Genomic DNA, 22,683 nt, shown 5'->3' with positions numbered 1-22,683 from the left:
AGGTTCAGAGCAGGGTCACATAATAGTTGCAACTGGCAACTGAACTCTGGAGGGGCCCCTCAGGAAGCACTACAGGAAATGGCTACTAATGATGAGCCTGAACTTTTGAACCTGGTAAGTAGTTTCAGTTTTGCTAAGATCGTATTTCTGCAATTTTGCACTTATTCGCGGGGCGCGAAGTTGTACTGGGAAGCCGCGAACTCACGCGAACAGTGCGAACAGTGCGAGCAAAATCCGCTGCTCGCGGATTTGCGGATTTTGCGGGAGATTCGCGAATCTCGCGGATTGCGAATTTACCGAAAATCCGCAAAATCCGCGAGCGAAACGGATTTTCCGCCCATGCTTATCTTTCATGATTTTTTACGAAATCCAATAAAAGTGTACTTGACTTGACTTGACTTGACTAGTTCTGTGTAGAGAGTGAGTTTAAAATACTTTGAGGCAAAGTTTTTTTATTGCAAGGAAAAAGTATGATTTGTCAAAAAAAAATGGAGCTTTAATTTAAGTCTAAAATGGCTCCAGAATCTGTGGCATATTTGGGAGAATACCTGAGGGGAGAGAGACCCTGCTTAGCCTGTCTGCCACTGTAAGTAAGTAAGTAATATTTTATTTGTATATGATTAATTAAAATCTTTACAAAAGTATAAAACACCATATGACAGTACAAATGATTTAAAATACAGCAATTACTATTGTCAATTCAAGGTTGTTACTAAGTCCCGATGAGTCTTTCAAGTGTGCTTGAGTCTTTCCTATATTAAATCAAAGAACTTCAAAACCTGGCCGTTCAGTTTAATGTTGCTAGTGGAAAAACACAGTTTAACTGCCTGCCTACAGGTCCGAACAGCATGTGATCTAAAAAATGGTAGCAACAGCTTATGCCTCAGATCCCTTAATCTCGGGCAAATGCATATCACGTGAACAATGTCCTCCTTGCCAGATTTACACAGGCGACACAAGGCCGAGGCGTGAGATCTCTCCCATGGTGGCAGATGCGGTAATATCGGGATAGCTCCAAGGCGCAGTTTCAGAAACTTTTCTTTGATTTTTATTTTCATCCCGATATTAAGATAGGCTTGTGGCCGTATTTTGCCGTAATCTCCCACCGTTATCCATCCATGCGCTCTGTTGGCTAGATCTTTCTTGTCTTCTATTACCGAGATTATCCAAGCGGATTTTTTAGCCAACTTTTTAAAGGACTGGAGGTCTATGGCTGTTTCCCAAATGTCAGATAAGCCTAGCACTTCAAGAGATCCAAATAGGTAGACCCTAGGCAGTGAAGTGCGACATCTGAGTAGCTATTCCCAGACGCTGACATTTAAGGAGTCAGGGTCTGAATCGCGGATCTTGCGCCAGTTAGTTACATATGCACTCCGTCTTTCTAGTGCTTGTTTGACCACCCCAAATTCTAAACGAATTTGGGCCGGAGAAACATATTTGGGGAGATTAAAAACGGCCCTGTAACAATTGGCTATCACTATGTCCAACAATGCAGCGTCCTTCCCATGCAGCGATTCACTCCCATAGGTGAGCGTTGGTTGAAGTTTCGCTCAGAGGATTTCAAGAAAGGGTTTAAGGGTGAGGTCAGGGAGTTTAGTCTTTAGTGATTTCAGTGCGAGGTCGGTCATTGTTGCCTTTCCTCGGATGGACTGGAGCTGAGGCCTAGACGTGTTCTTAGAATCCAACACGACGCCAAGGTACTTGTATGTGGCTACCCGTTCAAGCTTTTCTCCGTTCAGGTACCAACAAGGGATCCTTTTCTTCCTGTAGTTCACCGTCATGACCTTAGATTTGTTAAGATTTATTTCTAGGGCATTCTTTACCGAGAAGGCATGGGTACAGTTCAGAAGATGCTGAAGGCCTATTGGCGACCGGCTTATCAGCACTAAGTCGTCCGCATATAATAGACTAGAGAGGGTGGCTTTTCCTAGCTTGGGCGCATGATTGCGGCATTTGTCAAGTTCTTCAGGTAAGTCCGAAATAAACAGATTGAATAAAATTGGCGCTAATAGGCACCCCTGCTTTAGTCCTTTAGTTGTCCTAATCGGCTTCGACAGGTGCTGGCCGGATCCAAGTTTGATTTTAACCCAGGTGTTAGAGTGAAGCAGTACTAGGACATCCAGGAGGTGTTTCGGAATACCCCAATTGAATAGTTTTTCCCAAAGTTTGTTTCGGTCCACATGGTCAAAGGGCGCAGTATAGTCGATAAATGAGAGGAATAGCGGTAGCTTGGTAGTTTTTGCTTCACCCATCAGTAGGGACAGGGCCATGATGTTGGTTGTTGTCCCTTGGCCTTTACGGAAACCTGTTTGATTGGGAGGGATAATGGCTTTATCGGACGCCCACGCTGATAGTTCCTCCAGAATGAGACCAGTGAAATATTTTGCTTCTATGTCAAGCAAAGCAATGAGACCGTAGCTGTTCAGATTACTCTTGCTCCCATGTTTATAAATCGGGCTTATGACGGACCCATGCCAGGAGTCCAGAAGGGACAAAGTAAAAACCAGACCCAAGGATGCACTCCAACAAGCTACGTCAGATTTATACAACATGGGAGGGATTCCATTCGGTCGTCCCTTGGTGATTCACCGGCCGATGTCTGCTGGGGTATATTCCATGAGCACTGTCTCCGTGTCCTTTATAGGTCTTTCTTCCCATTCTAAATATTCAGGTTGCGGTGGGGTGATACCCTTGACCTCCTGCAATCCACACATGTTTGGCCCCCTTAGATTTGAAGTTACCATCATGACCGAGCTTTGTGATTTCGATGTAGGGAGGCTTTGTTGTCGTGCCTCCTATATTGTCATTATTGAAGTGTGACAATAAGTATTTGGTCCATACTTCCTCTGCTATGTGCGAATTTTGCCCCAGATGGTCAGGGTTCTGTATTCTTTTCACCATTTGCCAGAACCTAGAACTGTTTTTCTGCTTCCCTTCGTGGACAAGTTTCCCCCAAAGTTTTTCATTCCTTTGTTTTTGACTTTCCCATTTCAGCCGTTTGAGTTGCTTTTTTGCTTCCCTCAGCACTACTTGCAAACTAGGGTTTCCCTGGTCCTTTCGTAGCCGCCTCAGAGTTTGGTTAATCAAGCGTTTTTGTATTTTCATATCCAGCCACATCTGTCTCGTGCTTGAGGGTCCACTCACAAGGCGAGAGTTGGTGGGCCTGGTGCTACCCAATTGCTCCCCGATGGTGTTGATGAAGTCTTGCCAGACATTCGCTAGCTTAGATGAGCAATGTACTTGGTGGAAGAGGGTTTTCGCAGTTGAACCAATAAGGTCGATGTTGTCGAGATTGCACCGTATCCGTTTGAAGTTTGCACTGACTTCTGTCTCTGGGCCAGTGTAGCGTTCTTTTTCCTCTGCCGAGTTGGATCTTATCTCAACCACCAGGGGCAGATGATCGCTGAAGTCAATCGCATCTATTTTAAATGATGTTATCCAGCTGAACATGTCTAAAGACATGAACATGTAATCCAAATGCGGGGATTGTGTACTAGAGTGGAAGGTGGCTGCATGTGGGTCGTCTTCAGCATAACGTCCGTTTAGGGACCTTAAGTTATGGATATTCAGTTGCCAGAGAAGGTTTTTTGAATGTTTCGTTAAGTTATTGTTTTTTGTTCGGCCTTGTGGCGGCACGCCCCATGCTATGTCTAATTCGTAAGTGAGGTCAGTGCCTTGCTCTTTGCTGATGAGAAGCATGTTAAAGTCACCAGCCAGAATGAAGGTGTCCGACTCCCCGGAGTCCCTTATTTTTTGTAGAACGTGCGCCAACTCTTCCACCGATTTTTGTTTCCATTTTGGATGAATACATGTGTTTATGATAATAACTTCCTGATGCTGCTTTGTTAGAGGGAGTGAGAGCTTTGCCACCTGTATGACACTTGGGGGGGTTATGTGAAAGTCCAGAGCCCTAATTTCGCCTATTATCGTTATAGAGGCAAAGACCATCAGTCCTCCTGAACCGCGGCCAAAGGTTAAGGTTTTGGTTGCCGGCATGCAGAGTGACGTAAACCCCTGGAGATCAAATACTTTATCTTCCCAAGTTTCTTGTATTAGCAAGAGATCAAATGAGGTTAAGTATTGTATAAGTTCCGGGTCGTTCCTTTTAATAACTAAGCCATTGATGTTCCATGAACAGATTCTTATGGCCCTGCATCTCGCCGAGGGGTTGAAGGGCGCTTGCCCATTCTGTCAGACATCAGCAGTCGTTGTCGCAATAGTACGCTGAATACATCTCCAATTAGGGTCAGTCGATAATGACAGGTTCGTATTTTGATTATGGTATTGACCCAATTCAGGACTTTTAGTATTTCGGTAACGTTGCCCCGGTAGCAGCTCCTAGCTCCCTTTAATATTGAAGTGGAGTTTTTTTGAGGCTGAGGTTGGGTGGAAGGTAAAAGCGGAGTTGGATAGCGGGGTTGCCTTTCCAGCTTCAAGGCAATTCCCCATTGCTGGAACATTGCCTCCTCTTCCAAAATTTTATTAGCTATCTCCGGCGAGATCCAAGTAGTTTTGGTAATATCAGGCTGATGGGACGAGGTGTTGGATTGGAACCCTACTTGTAAAAGGTCAGTCGAGCTGATGTTTGCTAAGTTTGTTGCAGAGTGCAGGAGTCTTAAAATATTCCCCTGTTCAATATGTTTCCATTCCCTCTGGATATATATTCTGGGATAAACAAAATTGAGGTTGGAATACTCTGACACTGCACTCTTATTGGGACCGTCAGTGGGCTCTTGTTGGCCTGAGAAGATGGTTCAGGGCATGACTTGAGGAGGATGCACCTAAGGTGAGTGAACCCCCACCTTGGTCATTGTCTAGCTTCGTAATCCAGAAGGTACTGTTTGTTTTCGGCTTGGACTCAGGACATGTCTCTGAGGTTGTGACCGTGTACTGGTTGTTTTCGGCTTGGACTCCAAACGTATCTCCGAGGTCGTGACCGGAGGGGTGGCGTCCCGCCTGTTTTTTGCGGCTTCTTCACCCAATATAATTTTACTATTGTCCGGGGTCTGGCCTGGCTGAATTCTTTTGAATTGTAAAAGTTTGTGTTTATTGCATTTTTTTGATGTCAGGTTTTTTATGGATTTACGTGTTGATTTTGAACACTTTGATGGGGACTTTGTTGGCGCGCTAGCTCGGGCTTCGGGCGAGGGGGACCGGTGGGCACTGGGTGATGGACTCCGAGCATCAGTATCTGAAACCGCAGTGGGGGGTGATGGTTCTTCTAAATTAAGCCTTGCCCCTGTTAGCGTACGGTTCCTACCTTTCCTTTTTTTCTGTCTGCCACTGAATTCTCTTCTCCCCTGATATGATTCTCCTTCAGGGAAAGAAGATATTTCTCTGCCCACTCTCCAAACATCAAAGTAACCAGATTGGGAAAGGCCAACTTTGTTCCTCCCTGCCTGTTCACGTATACCACAGCAGTTGTGTTGTCCATCCTGATCATCGCTTGTCGATTCAGAATGTCCCTCCTAAAATGTAATCATGTCTGGAAAATGACAAAGAATTCCTTCCAGTTCAAATATATTGTCTTGTCCTTTGCTGACCATCTCTCCTGAGCTTTCCGGTCTCTCAGATTTGCACCCCAACCTAAAGGGGTGGCATCCGTCATTAAGACCATCTGCAGCAGAAAATGAGGAATTTTCCTGCCCAATGACTCCAATTTCAGCCACCATTGCAGTTGATCAGGTGCATATTCCTCTCCCAATCTATGAATGACAGATTTCCACTACTTCGCCCGGTGAGCCAGTAGAGGTCTCATATAAAGTTCTGTGCCCAAGGACTGAATGAATGAAGTTCTATTTATATAGCGCATGGCTACCTTGAGGCCTCCCAGCGCTGATTAATAAAAAGGCAGAAAAGAACAGAGGCCGCAGTGCTACGGAAGCGTCCGGAGGGCTAAAGGATTATTGTTCTCTCGAAGAGCGAGGGGGAGAGTGTTCCAGTTCTTAGCAGCATTGAACGAGAATGAACGTCCACCCCATCTCGATCTTCGTATTTTCTTGGGGGTGGCCAAGCATAAAGAACTGGAGCGCAGGGTTCTGTGAGGAAGATAGGGAGTGACCAGAGAATGCATAATAGCCGGATCAGTCTTCCAGATGGCTTCATGAGCCAGTCAAATAGCCTTAAACTGTATCCTGGCCGGAATAGGGAGCCAATGAAGATTCCTCAAAGCTAGTCTTGCAGACTGCCATCTCGGAGTCTGGAAAAGCAGCCAAGCTGCACAGTTCTGCGTTACTTGCAGTTTATGGATGGTAGATTGAGGTGTTCCGAGATATAAGGCATTCCCATAGTCTAGGCGAGAAAGTACAAGGGCCTGTACCATAATTCTTCTCGTTTGGAAAGGAAGGAGGGGAATGATTTTCCGCAACATTCTCATCAATACATAGCAAGTGGCTGAGAGATTGGTAGCCTGGTGGTTGAAATCAAGAGAGCTGTCAAGCCACATGCCAAGGCTCTTTATCTGTGTCTCTGGAGGTAGGGCAGGGCCCAAGCAAGCCGGCCACAGAAGAGCGGGGATAGGGGATGACGGGATGTCCAGGATCATGATCTCTGTTTTGTCCCTGTTGAGCCTAAGGCAGGAGAGTTCCATCCACTCGGCCACCGCCTCTAGGCAAGGGCCTAGGGTGCTAGACGACCCCTCAGCGTGATTTAAAGCTACCACTATCTGAGTGTCGTCTGCGTAGGTGATTATCTTAATGCCGAATGGATGGACAACCTCCGCCAGTGGACTCCTATAGATACTAAAAGACGTGGTGCTCAGGGCAGAGCCCTGTGGGACGCCACAGCTGAGAGGTAGCCAGGAGGACACCATATTCCCCTCAAAGACCTGGAAATAGCGGTTGCTGAGAAAGGATTGGAACCAGGTCAGTGCCGTGCCTGACACTCCCATACTTTTAAGTCGATGGGCCAAGATGTTATGGTTAACAATGTCAAACGCGACACTGAGGTCCAGGAGGATGATAGCAGCTGTTCCTCCTTGGTCCAGCAGCTTCCTTGCCTCCTCTGTCCCTGCAAGCAGGGCCGTTTCCGTCCCATGCTGAGGATGAAATCCTGTTTGAGAATCACATAACAGGTTGTTAGATTCCAAGTACTCAACCAGTATGGTGTTAATGTGTTTCTCAGTCAGCTTGCTCAGCCAAGGGAGGAGGGAGATTGGGCGATAGTTGGCCAAATTAGACTGGTCCAAGTTGAGTTTCTTCAGGAGAGCCCTAACCATCGAGCATTTCCATGATGTAGGAACCATGCCAGAAGTGATTGAGGAGTTGAAAACATCAAGGATAACTGGGCGGATGGATTCGATGACCAAGGTAAGGTGTTGCGGGGGGCAGGATCCAGTGGGAACCCTGAGGTTACTTTAGAGATGACCGGGTCCAGTGAGTCATCATCTAGAAGGTGAAACTGCTCTAATGAGCATTTGGACATAGTAGTAGAACTACTTGGTGAGGTCGCCCTGGCCCTAAGTGTTGTGACAGGGAAGGATAAATAAATGTTTTGAATTTTTTGGTAGAAGAAAACCGCTAAATTATTGCATTGTGTAAGTGCTCCTTCTGATGTCGGAGGTTTTTGAGGAAGGGTGATAAGTGATTTTGCAATGCGGAAAATTTCCTTAGGTGAATTTGCAGCTGTGCTCATTTTCACCTCATAGAACTGTGCTTGGGCAATTTTAATTTCAGATTTATATAGCCTGATTGCTTTCCTATATTCCACTTTCCTAGTTTCTGAAAAATTCTCTCTCCAACTTCTCTCTAATCTTCAACAAGATTGCTTTAAGTCCCTCAGTTTGGGGGAGAACCATGGAGCTGTTTTATGCCTATTTTTTTTTGAGTGGGTTCTTTAGGAAGTACTAGGTCAGAGGAGCTTTGAATCCAAGTATTAAAGTTACTGCTGTCCAAATTAGGATTAGGATCCCTAGGTGGTTTTGTGTCTTCAAGAACTGCCATCCAACCATTGGTGGAGAGTCTAGACCATTTCCTTTCCCAGGTCGTTGTTGCTTCCTGGGAAGGCGATGGTATAAAGGTATCCGCAAGTAGAGGAATTAGAAAATGGTCCGTCCAGGGGAGTGGGGTAGGGATCCCTACGAGCAGGTCGTCCAGATTGCTGAAGACATGGTCAAGGAGATGACCCTTAGTATGCGTAGGTGAAAAACTATTTTGTTTCAGTTGGATTGCCAGTAGACTCAATAGTAGTCCATTAGCTACGTGATTAGAGGGGTCATATAAATGAATATTAAAGTCGCCAAGCACCGTGAAATTAGCTGAGACAAGTGCCATATTGGCGACTACGTCAGAGAGATTAGGAAGAAATTGCCCTAGGGCTTCTGGAGGGCGATAGATCAACAGACCGGAAAAGGTGTTTTTTTGGCGAAAACTCTAGAGAGAAGGCCATGCTTTCACAGTCTGAGAGCATAGTCGGTAGGGTTCGGCAGTTAAAGGAGTCTTTGAAAATAATAGCCAGACTTCCACTTCTACCAGAAATGCGATCAGCTCTAATTATTGAGTAGCTCTGGGGGAGTGCCTGAACAATAGCAGGGTCAGTTTCAATCTGGAGCCAGGTCTCCATTGAAAAAGAGCATCTGGCTCAAGCTCCTCTAATAGCAATGCTATTTCAGCAGAGTGTTTGGGCAATGATCTGCAATTTAAGAAAAACATCCTTAGTGGTATATTAGTGTGAGGCTTAAAATGTTCGCTGGGCATAAGCTTAAAATTACAGCGTTGGCAGTGAGCGGGGTTATTGGCAGAGTTCGGTAAGTGTAGACATTTGGGTAATGTCCCTTCTCATCTCACACAGGCATTGCGAGTTATAAGTTATTGAACCTCCAGAAAAATGTCCAGGGGTTGTGGCCCCTGGCCCCTATCGGGCGCAGACGGGCTTGCCTTTGGCGCTCCATTGGGCGCCCGCTGCGCACCTCCACTGCGCGCATCCGCTGCACGTTATCGCCATTCGCCCTTAAATAGATTGGATTACCTAAAGAGCTGGAGCGTCACCCTGCCAAGATGGCCTCCCAATAATGGCTCAACCAGGAAGTGATGGGCTTGGTAATCTCCCTCCACACAACCAGCATAGGAATTGCTGTGGTGGACCGGGGAGTCGGGGAGTGTATGGCGGCACTCAGTGGGTGAGAGTAAATTTCAATAGTGATTTTTAAAACAGTTAAGTGCAATTTTAAAATCAATTTACACAATCCATTTACAAAGCACTAGCGCAGCAATGCGGGCTGAGCACACTCTGCCTTCTATTACCTCTGTGTCGGCGCCCTGTCGCCCTAAAATAGTCAGGATCGCCTGAGGAGCTGGAGCGTCACCCTGCCAAGATGGCTGCCCAATAATGACTGCAACCAGGATGTGATGGGCTTGGTAATCTCTCTCCACACAACCAGCATAAGAATTGCTGTGGTGGACCGGCGAGCGTATGACGGCACGCAATGGATGAGAGTCAATTTCAATAGTGATTTTTAAAACAGTTAAGTGCAATTTTAAAATCCATTTACACAATCCATTTACAAAGCGCTAGCGCAGCAATGCGGGCTGAGCACACTCTGCCTTCTATCAGGAACAGGAAATACACAGAAAGCCATGTGGCAATGAACCTTGAACCTCAGCCACATTCTTGCTGTTACTTCCGTCTGGGATAAGAGAAATGAGAGGTGTGTTCTCAGCATCAATGCCCTCTCCTCTGGCAGAAAAAAAGCCAAAATCTGACCTTATATGGGCCCCAATGAAAGTCCTGTCCTGTGAAGAATCCAGTTTGCTTTTTTTCCAAATTTATGAGGAAACAAAGTCACTGAAGACATTTTCTTTATTATATCTCAAGCTTTCAAAACTTTTCTCTTGTGGGAACAAGGAAGAGACCGTTGTCCAGATATGGAAACACAGTCCACCCCAGGAGATGGATGGAGAAGAGTGAATCAAAGCACAGGGAGGACCAGAGGAGGTTTGAAGACCAGGAGGGGTTGACTCCCCAACTCAATAACCAATACCACAATAGAAGAAGAAAAGTGCTAACAGAGTGTCCTCTTTAAAGAACGGTTTCCCTGACCCAACCAAAGGTTGCATGCTTCATCATAGGGTAACCTCCTCACAATATGGACCTAGCCATAATGTGGCGTACAAACCCTCTCTCTGAGAGGGAGGAGCTCAGGGTTGTTTTTCATATATAATTTTGCTTGCACATAACCTTGCAGAAGCTTCCATATAAGGCCCTGAAAAAGGCCACCACACCTCTTTTCAGGATAGCAGGCTGAAACATGTAGACCTGCCTTTCACTCTATCGCAAAATGAATTCCCTCCTGTGCTAGCCTGATTTGTAATACTAGTCCAAGAACACTCCAATAGAGTCTTGCGTACTCTGGAGCTAGTTTTAATCTCACATCCACATTGTTCTGCACCCCTCATCACACTTAGTTCATTTAAGGTATTTAGTATACCTCTTCTTACTAAAAACATCCCTGAGCTCCTCCGTCTTAGAGAAGGGGTGGTAGCCCGCATTATGACTAGGTTCATAATGCAAGGAGGTTTCCCTATGATAAAGCAGGCCAGCTGTGGGTGGGTAAGGGAAACTGTCCTTTAAAAGGGACAATCTGTTAGCACTAATTTCTGTGTCACATCAGTGAAACACTCTTTCAAATAAATATACCTTCTAGCCTCAATTGTAGCACCATCTGCCAGAGCAAATGCTCTTACAGTGTCAAGGGAGATATCAGACAAAATCTTCACCTGTTTCTCCAAAGCTTCAAAAAGTTCAGAACACTCTATATTTTCTTGAACGGATTTAAACAGGCTCCAGTCATCAGAGATAAGAGACTGTGAAGTGTAAGCACTATAAATACAGACTCTCATTGTTAAATTAGAACCAGCGCTGGAATTCTTCAAAGCTGAGTCAATCTTTTTTTCAGTCTGGTCCTTAAGGGTACTTTCCTCAGCCATAGATGTTCGGCCACCCATAGTGGCTACCTAAGAATCCACCAAAACCGACTCAGGAATGGAACTGTGAACCTCCTCTAAAGAATAAAGTGTAGATATAAATATAGGAACATTGATTTTGTTCCGGAACCTTACGCTCCCTTTTTACCACATCGGCAACATATTTGGTTAACAGGAAGACCCAAGGAATTTACACTGCTGGAATTGCCTAAGAACAGGGTCCTAAGAGGTACTTGGTAAATCTTCCAAAGGTAATTCCATATTGTGGCACACTCTGGCCAGCATTTAGCTCAACAGTTCTTTATCAATATACTTTTTCTTTAGGTCTGAAGGAAGGAGATCAACGCTCTCTTCCCCTACACCCTAACTGGAAATGGAGTAGTACTGGTTGCCATCAAGGGTTTCATAGCCTAAGGAGCACTAATAGAGGAAATGGTCTCCAGCATAGTCCTTTTAATTCTGCCCTCCAAGGTCTTGTCTTCCTGCTTTAGCCCTCTTCCTGTCTCCTGGCGGAGAAGCAGAGGATGAGGGAGTATCAGACATTCTCTTCCCTCCTCTGGCAGGTTTGGCTATTCTGAAAAACAAAAATACAAAATGAAGAGGGTCAAATAAGGCCTATGTTTACCTACCCCGATATTCCAAAGGCCTAAATTCCAACTATATACAACAAAGCAGAATATCTGGGTCATAGGATGAAATGTATAGGTATGTCCCAAGACAGAGCGATTGGCAAACTAAGAAATCAAAAAGGGAGCTAACCTAAGAGAATAATCGGTGGGTGAGAGATTCTCATCAGACCACCGAAGATGGCGGAGTGTCCTCATGTGAGATGGGATATGGATCCAGGCAACATCCTGACCATCATATGACGGTATAGTTGCGGATACCAGTAGTTGTCTCCATCCAAAGCTTATTCTCAATAGGTTTCTGATGAGGTGCAGTGTTAGTGAAAGGGTGTGAATTAAAATTGATTACCAGAACAAAAAGTATGTTTAATAAGTATTGATCTGGTATCAACCATAAAAATTACGCCTAGTAGTCTGACAATATGACTACTGAGTGAGGCTGTGCAAGACGGTCGACATGTTTCAGCCAAAGGAAATGTATCCAGCTTTCTTCAGGACCAAAAATAAGATGAAAATACTACTGCACAGGGAGTTACATGTGAAAGTGATTATATGCAACAAGGAAAAAGAACATCCTACCCGGACCTTGGAGCCCCAATGTTTCCAGGGATGTTAGGATAATGTGATCCTTACCTATAGAGAAACATAGTAGAGAACCACATACAAATTATAGTAAATAGAGATCTCTATGTTTGCCAAACAAAACGTGCCCAGAACACACATAGAGTGATACTAACTCTATAATATACCCCACGGTAAAGCCTGAATTTGAGGTATATATACACTTTGCTAGGCCATGAACTTAAGTATTGCTAGCGGTTTGCAGAAGAATATTCGGAATTTTTTTAAATAATACTTACCCAACTTTGTGTGGGTAGTAAACCTCATCTCGCCCGGCGTCCTGCTCGGGAAAATTGAGGCACCGCTCTATTGTGCAAATTAAAAATACAAAGAAGGGACAATGAGAAACCTCGTCCCCACTTAGTTTACCAGTTTTAGTCTTGCACAATATATAAAAAACCTGACTGTTAGGCAGTGGGAAAATAACTGTGTACCAAAATATGAGGCTGACAGTGCAGAGAACTGACTATGAAAACGAGCTAGTGCTTTCATTAGATGTCTAATAGAAGGTGTAAAGGTTATCAAAATACATCATGAAAGGGTTTCAGAACAGAAAGTCTATCGAAACCTAGTTAAGAAAGAGAGCTATAAACCCTGCGACCTACCTCTCCGTCGGTTACCCCTCTCTAGCGTCCGAGAGGAAGTGGAGGTAAGACGGAGGGCGGCTGCGGGTTATTTATACCCGTAATGATTGGATAATTAGCTGGTTTGAGGTTTAATTAAAGCGTGTTCCGATCGCGTAGAAAGAAACTCTGTTCATCTGCACATGCGCGTCCCTCGGACTGTTGTTTGAACGCGCATGCGCAGGTTAGAGCCACTGTTCGCCGCCAGCTCGCGTGGAGTAGGGCTGTCTGCTGCGCATGCGCAATACACAGCAGCGGCTGCATCGCGCTTTGGTGTGAACATACGCGCGAAGCGGTGTTCTAATGATCTATTTCTGATTGTGACTTGGTGTTTTATATATTTAGCGGGCACACAAGAGGCGTGATAGTAATGACTAAATATTTGGACACATTATCTAAGGGAGTGTGTAAGACCCTTGATGTCAAATAATAATTTACATGTATTCATATACTGAGTCCTCGAATAAAGGAACTCTAAGCTAAATAATTAATGTGTCAAAATAGTAAACACAAATACAGTGTGTCGTGTAGCGTTCAATTGCTATTGCTATTCAATCGCGATAGTGTTACAGGAATATAGCGTGGTGTTGAGTCAATGCTGTATTGAGAGTCACAGGAGCATTAGAGGGATGACCATGGAATGTCGTCGTTTAATCCCTGCACATCACTTTTAACTCTGAAAATCCATTTTTGCTCTTTGATAAAGAGAAATCTTGACACATCACTGATATGCGGGGGAATAAATGGATGTTCAAGTATCACCCATCTCAATTCATCAGCTTTACGTTTAAGATTCAAAAAGTGTGTGGTCAAGCGAGTTGATTGTTTCTGGCACCGAATCGTGCTTTTGTGTTCACTTATTCTTAGTTTGATTTTTCGAGTGGTATGTCCGATGTACCGTAGTGAACATGGACAGGTTATCATATAGATAACCTGCTCGGTGTTGCAGTTAGTATGCTTTCTTAAAGCCCATGGTTTCCCTGTGCCTATGTCAACGCTATTGGTTTTGTAAGTCTGAGGACAGACACTGCAAGTGCCACAGGGAAAATGGCCCTGTACTGCTGGTAAATCCCATAGAGTGTTGGTTGTAACTGTTGGTAGTATTTTGGGTCTTGTATGTACGAGACTGTCCCTGATGGATGGTGCCCTCTTGAATGAAAATAGAGGGGGTGGAATAGAGGTTTGTGCAATATTCAGAATCTTCCAGTGTCTACGCACTATTTTTTGGACTTGATTAGACAGCACACTAAATGTGCTTACAAACGTGAGTCTGTCTAGAGGTGCCTTGTCTACTCGGTGTTCTAAAAGTGCCTCCCGATTATTATTGGAGGCACGTTTCCAGGCTTTCCTGACCAAATACCCTGGGTATTGTCGTTTCTTTACGCGAGCTGGCGGCAAACAGTGGCTCTAACCTGCGCATGCGCGTTCAAACAACAGTCCGAGGGACGCGCATGTGCAGATGAACAGAGTTTCTTTCTACGCGATCGGAACACGCTTTAATTAAACCTCAAACCAGCTAATTATCCAATCATTACGGGTATAAAGAACCCGCGGACGCCCTCCGTCTTACCTCCACTTCCTCTCGGACGCTAGAGAGGGGTAACCGACGGAGAGGTAGGTCGCAGGGTTTATAGCTCTCTTTCTTTTTTTTTTTTTTTGGTAAACCTTTATTGTGCAGTATAGGCAAACAAATACGGGCCCACAACCATCCGGCCGGCCTCGAAAACATTGTAAGTACTGTTGCAACTATACGTCGACTCGATAGCATCACAATAGAAATTGACAAGCATTCAAAGTTACACTGTGTATAACGTACCACCGAGAAGTAGGATAAAGAGGTAGGTCGCAGGGTTTATAGCTCTCTTTCTTAACTAGGTTTCGATAGACTTTCTGTTCTGAAACCCTTTCATGATGTATTTTGATAACCTTTACACCTTCTATTAGACATCTAATGGAAAGCACTAGCTCGTTGTCATAGTCAGTTCTCTGCACTGCCAGCCTCATATTTTGGTACACAGTTATTTTCCCACTGCCTAACAGTCAGGTTTTTTATATATTGTGCAAGACTAAAACTGGTAAACTAAGTGGGGACGAGGTTTCTCATTGTCCCTTCTTTGTATTTTTAATTTGCACAATAGAGCGGTGCCTCAATTTTCCTGAGCAGGACGCCGGGCGAGGTGAGGTTTACTACCCACACAAAGTTGGGTAAGTATTATTTAAAAAATTTCCGAATATTCTTCTGCAAACCGCTAGCAATACTTAAGTTAATGGGCTAGCAAAGTGTATATATACCTCAAATTCAGGCTTTACCGTGGGGTATATTATAGAGTTAGTATCACTCTATGTGTGTTCTGGGCACGTTTTGTTTGGCAAACATAGAGATCTCTATTTACTATAATTTGTATGTGGTTCTCTACTATGTTTCTCTATAGGTAAGGATCACAATATCCTAACATCCCTGGAAACATTGGGGCTCCAAGGTCCGGGTAGGATGTTCTTTTTCCTTGTTGCATATAATCACTTTCACATGTAACTCCCTGTGCAGTAGTATTTTCATCTTATTTTTGGTCCTGAAGAAAGCCGGATACATTTCCTTTGGCTGAAACATGTCGACCGTCTTGCACAGCCTCACTCAGTAGTCCTATTGCCAGACTACTAGGCGTAATTTTTATGGTTGATACCAGATCAATAGTTATTAAACATACTTTTTGTTCTGGTAATCAATTTTAATTCACACTCTTTCACTAACACTGCACCTCATCAGCAACCTATTGAGAATAAGCTTTGGATGGAGACAACTACTGGTATCCGCAACTATACCGTCATATGATGGTCAGGATGTTGCCTGGATCCATATCCCATCTCACATGAGGACACTCCGCCATCTTGGGTGGTCTGATGAGAATCTCTCACCCACCGATTATTCTCTTAGGTTAGCTCCCTTTTTGATTTCTTAGTTTGCCAATCGCTCTGTCTTGGGACATACCTTTACATTTCATCCTATGACCCAGATATTCCGCTTTGTTGTATATATTCTGAAAAACAGCCACAGAAACTGCACACACACGGTCTCTAAACCACAGCTGTAGGAAGCACCCTCAGGAACTCTGTCTCTAACAGAGACCAGAGATACAGCAAGAAAATGGCCGCAGCAAAGCTTAAATAATGCCCCTGTAAGTTTTCTTAATAAATAAGTAAGCAAACTTGTAAACACAGCTCAAACAAATTTTACTAATTGCAGCCATCAAGGGGAACCTCTAACATGCAGGCTAAAACTCTCAGTCCTCGCTCCTGAAAGAAAATAGATCTTGCACATGCACGCCTCGAAAGCATCAGCACAATAAGCGCTCAACTCCAGCCAGGGGCCAAAGGCTTTGTGTGCACCAAAGACGCATCCTCCAACAGACCCCAGAGGACAAAACTGCTACACATAGCAGTCCCCAGAGGATGGTGGGTGTAGCAGCAGCACTGTTTTGACCTTGTGTCTTCCACCAGCAACCTGATCTGGTCTGAGGACTGTTCTGATGTGGACAGCGACATATTCCACCTCCTGTCCCACTTCCTCTTTGGATGTAATGCTATTAATCCCCTGTACCTAGCACAAGGGGAACATTAATGTTTTGAAGATGACTCAAGGCCGGCAGGAGTCACACATCCCAGGTCCTCTCCTGGTCAGGCAGGAGAAAAAACAGGAAGTGATGGTGGTAAATTGTGTGCTTTTGCTACCATAGGGTGAGTGGGACTACCCCACCACTTCCTCTTTTTTCTCTGCTGGTTGAGGTGGAGTTCACCTCAAAAGTAATGACTGGGATGAGGACATGGGATGTAGGGGTAATACCCTCTCACCTCATGCTTTTGGTAGTTTGGTGTATCATTTGTCCTCCTTTTGTTTTTGCTATGATCCATGATGTAGGGTTGCCATCTTTCCCAGAGCAAATACTAGCCATCATTTCACGTTTTAGTATTCTGCAAAGGCCTAGACATGATACTTAATTAGAACTTTGCACGAATAATCTGTTTTCATTTTTAACATGGCCTTTCTGTCTTTGTTTACTTACAATCTCAGTCACAGGTCATTAAGGCAGCTGTAGAATACATTTAAACGTTTTTTCTTCTTACATTTACAGTTTAAAGTAGGTACTGATAAAAAGAAATATATCGGTTTTAGATGGTTTATAAATATTTTTTGTCCCAGGAAGAACATTAAATACCGGTCCTACTTGTATAAAACCAGCCAGGTGGCAACGCATCCATGAGGTATTCTATTATCAGACTAGAGGCTGGATTATTACTCTATAGCTTCAAAATTTTTCTCTAGCAGTAAGTAAAACGTGAACATATATAGCATGGATGACAGAAAAATATACCATAATAACAAGCAATAGGTCAGCAGTCTAGTGTATCAATGATCTCACAACAATGGCACCAATTAGTGACCAGTTCAATTTATAACTGTCTTCACATAGCAGTAAATCACCCACGTCTTTGCTGCTCTAGCAGACATAGCAGAGATAAGTACTTCAGTTCTTAATTTTTTCCGTATATGTTCTTTATGGCTGTTAACTGCTTGGGTACTAAAGACGCATTGGACACGTCTTTAGCAACACTTTTGAGATGCTAAGGATGTGCCCAGAATGTCCTAGAATCCACCCTACTAAGAAGCGCTGGCGTTCCACCCGCAAGCCACGTGCCCTTAACTGGGGATGGCAGCAGAAGTGGTTCCGCTGCCACCCCCTGGGGAGTTCATGACATCAGTGCACAACTGGCATGCCAAGGTCCTGATTAATTGCCGGGGATGCGTTGGCAGCCATTTGCATCCGGATGGTCGGTGAGAACATGTTTTTTTGGCAAATCTTCTGTTTGGCAGGGTTTGGGCGGCAAGAGAAACACTGGGGAAAGAAAATAGTTTTTCCTTGCATCATTGTCTCTTCAAGTGCATTCATGCTGCAGGATCACAAGTGGAACTGCGATCATTCAGCTACAATAGACCCACTAGACCACCTTGATTTTTATGTGGCTTTGGGGAGCGGCCCCTTGCAGGGCTCGAAAAATCATAAAAATTTCACTAGACCTGCAGGTATAGTAACGTGAAACATCTACCCGACCTAACTGAAATGCACTGGACCTCTGACTCTGAAAGCTGACCAATGTGACAAGTGAACAAGATTTAAAAGTATTTTTATTTGTGAGCAATAAAGATGCCTTTAAATCTTGCTATCTTGTCACATTTACTCTGCTTTCAGAAACAGAAGTCAAGTGTCAGTTTGTCTTCCTACTTGCCAGAAAGTGCGAGTAGGACCTAAAGATAGCTTGTCCTTATTGAATCCTACTCACAAATGGATTGTTCGGGCCCTGCTTTGGGCAAGGGACGATCCCCAAAAATGTAAGTCTGAATGCCCTTTGTGCCCCCCCCCCCATCCTCCCCCCTCGGCCCATATTGCCCTTTATTGAAGCTGATCTGTCTAAGGGGGAGGGGGGGCGGCAAATCACTTAAAAACAGTGACTTTTGTATTATATGAAAGTAGTGGAGCAGCCCTTGGGCTTGGTTCACTCCCCTAAAGGGAATATTTTTTTTTTTGTTTTACACTTGCCGGTGGTAGGTTGGCTGTTTTTTTGGACTGATCTGCAGCGCAGGATGTGGAAACCCACTAAACACCATAGAATTTCATTATTAGATACATATAAAGGAGTTGCCCCTTAAGCAAGAGTCACTGCTCTGAAGGTGGCATGTTTTCTTTTGTTTTCTACCCCTATAGGAGAAGTTTGGCAATTGTTTTAGGCCGATGTGCCCCCTAGGGTGGTGGAAATCCACTAGACACCATATAATTTCTATATTATGTGCAGCTAGGGGTTGTTCCCCTCAAATATCACAGTAATTAAACATTTCCTAGCTATCGTAACAGAAAGTTTCAATTCTATTAAGGACTCCGAGGCAAGGATTGGGCTTTTCGTTCTCGCTTTATTTCTCACAGCAGCCTTAACAGAACTTTAAGAAACTACATTTACCATCAAACATTAGGAAAGAAAACAGTCAATGAGGGTTCAATCAGGTTTAACCGATCCTGTTGACGCTCTTTATTCCTCTTTCTTTCTGCGAACATCTCTTAATCTACTGTATATTTGTCATGTTTGGGGTTCTCTGATCCTAAAAGTATTCAAACAAGGGCATTAGAACCACAATTGTGAATGTACAGTATCAAGATCTTGTTGTATCGTATACCAGAATAAGACATAGAACATCAAGAGAAAATGCATACAAGAGTCACAAAATAACCAAATGACCATAACATGAATATAAAATACCACCTGTAATCGGGTGGGAATCTGTAGCATATGCTAAAGGGAAGGCTAATTCTCGGCTATGAGTCCATAATAGAATTTAAACTTTCTGTTACAATAGCTGGGAACATTTTCATTCTTTTTCAGGACCGGAGGCAAGGATTAGGCTAGTTTAAAGCTTCTCCACTACCAAAAATGCCAGGTGTGTGACAAGTTTGAAATAAAACTTCTTAAAAGTAGAGTCTGAGGTCCAATACACATGCCTCCATCACAGACTCTTACGCCTTCAGTGTATGGGCCACACAAAGTTTATGAATCTGTGGAAAAGAGGGGTACAACACTGATCTAGAGTTACACTTGGTACATCTAGAGATGATAAAGGTGACACCGTCAAGGGTAGAGACTCTACCTGTTACCGCCAGTACTCTGACATCTGAAACTCTGCGGCAGGAGATCAAGCACAGAATAGTAGAAAGCATTGCTGCTAACTGCTTCAGAGAGAGGTATTTATTCAAAGGCCAAGATTTAAAAAGGTTTAGAACTCTGCTCACATCCCACAGATGGGAATACCTGGGTTCCGGAGAAATTGACGACCTCACTCCCCTCAGGAGTTTGCACACCAGAAGGTGGTCACCAACTGGGCAACCATCGACCGGCACATGGCCTGCAGAAATTGCAGAGCTATAGGTGTTGAGGGATCTATAAACCAGGCCTTAGGAAGCCAAATCTGGGAAAAAATGTAAGATACATACAACATCCGCCCCATGGAATCTAACTGTAGTTGATAACCCCAACCCAGCCATTTTGACCAAGCAGACTGGTATCTCTCATTAGTGCTGTCTGCCCATGCTCTGGCGAGCAACGCTGCTGCGGCAGAAGAAATGTCCAGGACTTTCCAACGTTCCCGGTAATCCACCAAGCCATGAGGCGGAGAGACTGTGAGAACACCCTGTAATGATTGTTCCCCAGGGGATCCCTGTGGGGTTCCTGAAACTGGGGTAGAGGGATTGAAAAATCCCAAGAAAGTTCCATCAGAACTGGAAACCAGACTTGAGATCTCCACATCGGAGTGATCAGCACCAGGTCCACGGCTTGTCTTTGAACCTGGGGGGAATGCCACATGATCATGGCAAATGGTGGAAACGGCCATCGGAGGTTGATCGAGAATGAACTCCAGCATTCCTGGAGAGCACGAAAGACTCCCAGATAAAGCTTCCAGTGGCTGGCATCGTGCCAATGCCACGAATTCCAGTCGGCAATCTGGTTGGATATGCCTGGGAGCTGTTCCGCTGAGAGAACAATCTGGTTGTCCAGGCAATATGGCCACAGGGCACGAGCCAGATCAGAGAGGGCCTTCAACCTGGTGCCCCTCAGAAGGTTGACATAGCGAACCGCAGCAACATTATCCATCTTTAGGAGTATGCAGCACTGGACTCTTTCCCTTGGTCCATCATTTCATTGCGAATGACCCCGCCATCAGCTCCAGACAGTTAATCAGGAAGCGGCGCTCCTCTGCGGACCATTTTCCTCCTGAGGAGAACTCCCCACAGCGGGCACCCCAATCGGAGACACTGTTGGCCGATTCGATGACCAAATCAGGATGGAACTCGAAGATCACACGGCCATTCCAAGCCTCCATGTGCGCAATCCACCAATGTAATTCCTCTCGAGCCTCTTCCGAGAGGGGAACAAACTGGTACTATCTGAGGCCCGCCTCATATTGGATATCTTCAGCCATTGCAGAGCCCTGTAATTTGAGAGTCTTGGTAAGATCGCCTGGATTGACGATGAAAGGAGACCCACAATCTTAGCCTGTTGACAGAGGGAGATGATGGACCTGGATAGTGCCTTCCGCAGCTCGTGTTTGAACTTGCTCAGTTTGCGAGATGGGAGGCTGAGAGTGGCTGTGACGCAGTCTACCACAAAGCCCAAAAATTTAGTTGACTGGGCAGGTATCAAGGGGAATTTCTCCTTGTTGATGACAAACCACAGAGACTCTAGAGGTGCGATCACCAACTGTAAGTGATGGGACAGACGTGAAGGGTATTGGTCCATAAACAGAATATCATTGAGGTATATAATCATTCTGAAGCCTCGGTCCCGAAGGTGCTCGATAACTGGCCTCATCACCTTGGTGAAGCACCATTGAGCAAAGGGCAGCCCAAAAGGAAGAGAAGTGAACACGTAAACCTGGGAATTCCATTGGAACTGGAGATAGCGCCTGTGAGGTGGGAAGATCAGGACCGTGAGATACGCATCTCTGAGATCCAGGCGGACCATCCAATCGTTGATGAGGAGGAGGTCCCAGCGGAGATGGTTGCCTTCCATCTTGAAGTGGTGGTAAACCAACCACTCGTTGAGATCCCTCAAATTTATCACAGGACGATGACCCCGTCCCTCTTCTCTACCAGGAACAAGTTGCTGAAAAAACCCTGAGGGTGTAGGGAGGACTTGGCTATTGCATCTTTTAGTCAAAAGCTGCTGTACCTCGGCCTCAACAAGTTCTGTCTGAACCAGAGAAAGTCCACCGGTTTCGGGTGCATCTGTTGTACTGGAGATTCTGTGAACTCCAAATGAAACCCTTTTATAGTCTGTAACAACCATGCATCGCTAATAATCCTTAAACAGGTGTGAGAAAATGTTCCCAATCTGCCCCCAAGAAGGATCCCTGTGGTATTCTGAACGCTTTCCTTGATTGGAGCCAGATGAGCCATTGCCCATTCATTTCGCCCCTCTCCTCAGAGGGTAGGATCTAGTGGCATAGAAGTTGCCAAAACGGGCTGTATGCTGCCAGCTTCCTTTGCAATGGTCCTTACCTCTCAGAGGGGCTTGGTAGCCAGCGTAGCCGGTCGAGCGCCCCCTACCACGACGAGCAAAAACCTAAGGCGTGAAAATTCGCTTAATTGAAGACTGGGTTTTGTTGAGAGATGTAAAAGTATTTACACATTTTCCCAGCTCTTTAATGAATGGGTCCCAGAGCAAGTTGCCATCGGCCCCAAGACCCCCCTCTGAAGTGGAAATCTCCCCCAGCTTAGGATCGATTTTTATCAGAAGCGAGCGGCAACAGTTGGCGTTCCCCAACAGAATAATGGCCCGTTGCACCCAACTAGCAAGAGCATCAGGAAAAATCAGGGACCCCGATGCTTTCTCATCCTCCGCCATGTCAAGAACCTTTGACAAGGGTCCTGCGACATCCAAGAATTTGTCTTGGCATGACCACCAAGACATGTCAATACCTTTTTACAGGTCCTTAACAAATCTGGCCAAGAAGGTGACCATCTTAGGGTCAATCTCTGGGGTCTGAGCGACTATCCCCTCCAGCGCAGGTCTAGGGCACTCCGCACACAGGCAATTCCGCACCTCTTTTTCCAAGAGCTTCCTTAGCCTGCCCGTAACATACAAGGCCAACTTTGGGGCCAGTGTCCATTCCGCCGTTCGGGGTGAACCAGATCATCAGGGTCAAGCATATCAGAAGACGTAGATGGGATGGCCGACCTTGCATCATTGTCCCCAGAGAGGTCGGGCTTAGCAAAAGTTCTCCAGGGTCTACCGGTATCTCCATCAGTATCCGAAGTGTTGGGGAAGTCCCCTTCGTCCAAGGGTGCTAGAGCAGAG

This window comes from Lissotriton vulgaris, chromosome 4_1 (genome assembly GCF_964263255.1).
Source record: "Lissotriton vulgaris chromosome 4_1, aLisVul1.2, whole genome shotgun sequence".
NCBI classification, from domain to species: Eukaryota; Metazoa; Chordata; class Amphibia; order Caudata; family Salamandridae; genus Lissotriton; species Lissotriton vulgaris.
The sequence above is the reverse complement of the archived record's forward strand: the minus strand, read 5'-3'. Positions refer to the sequence as shown.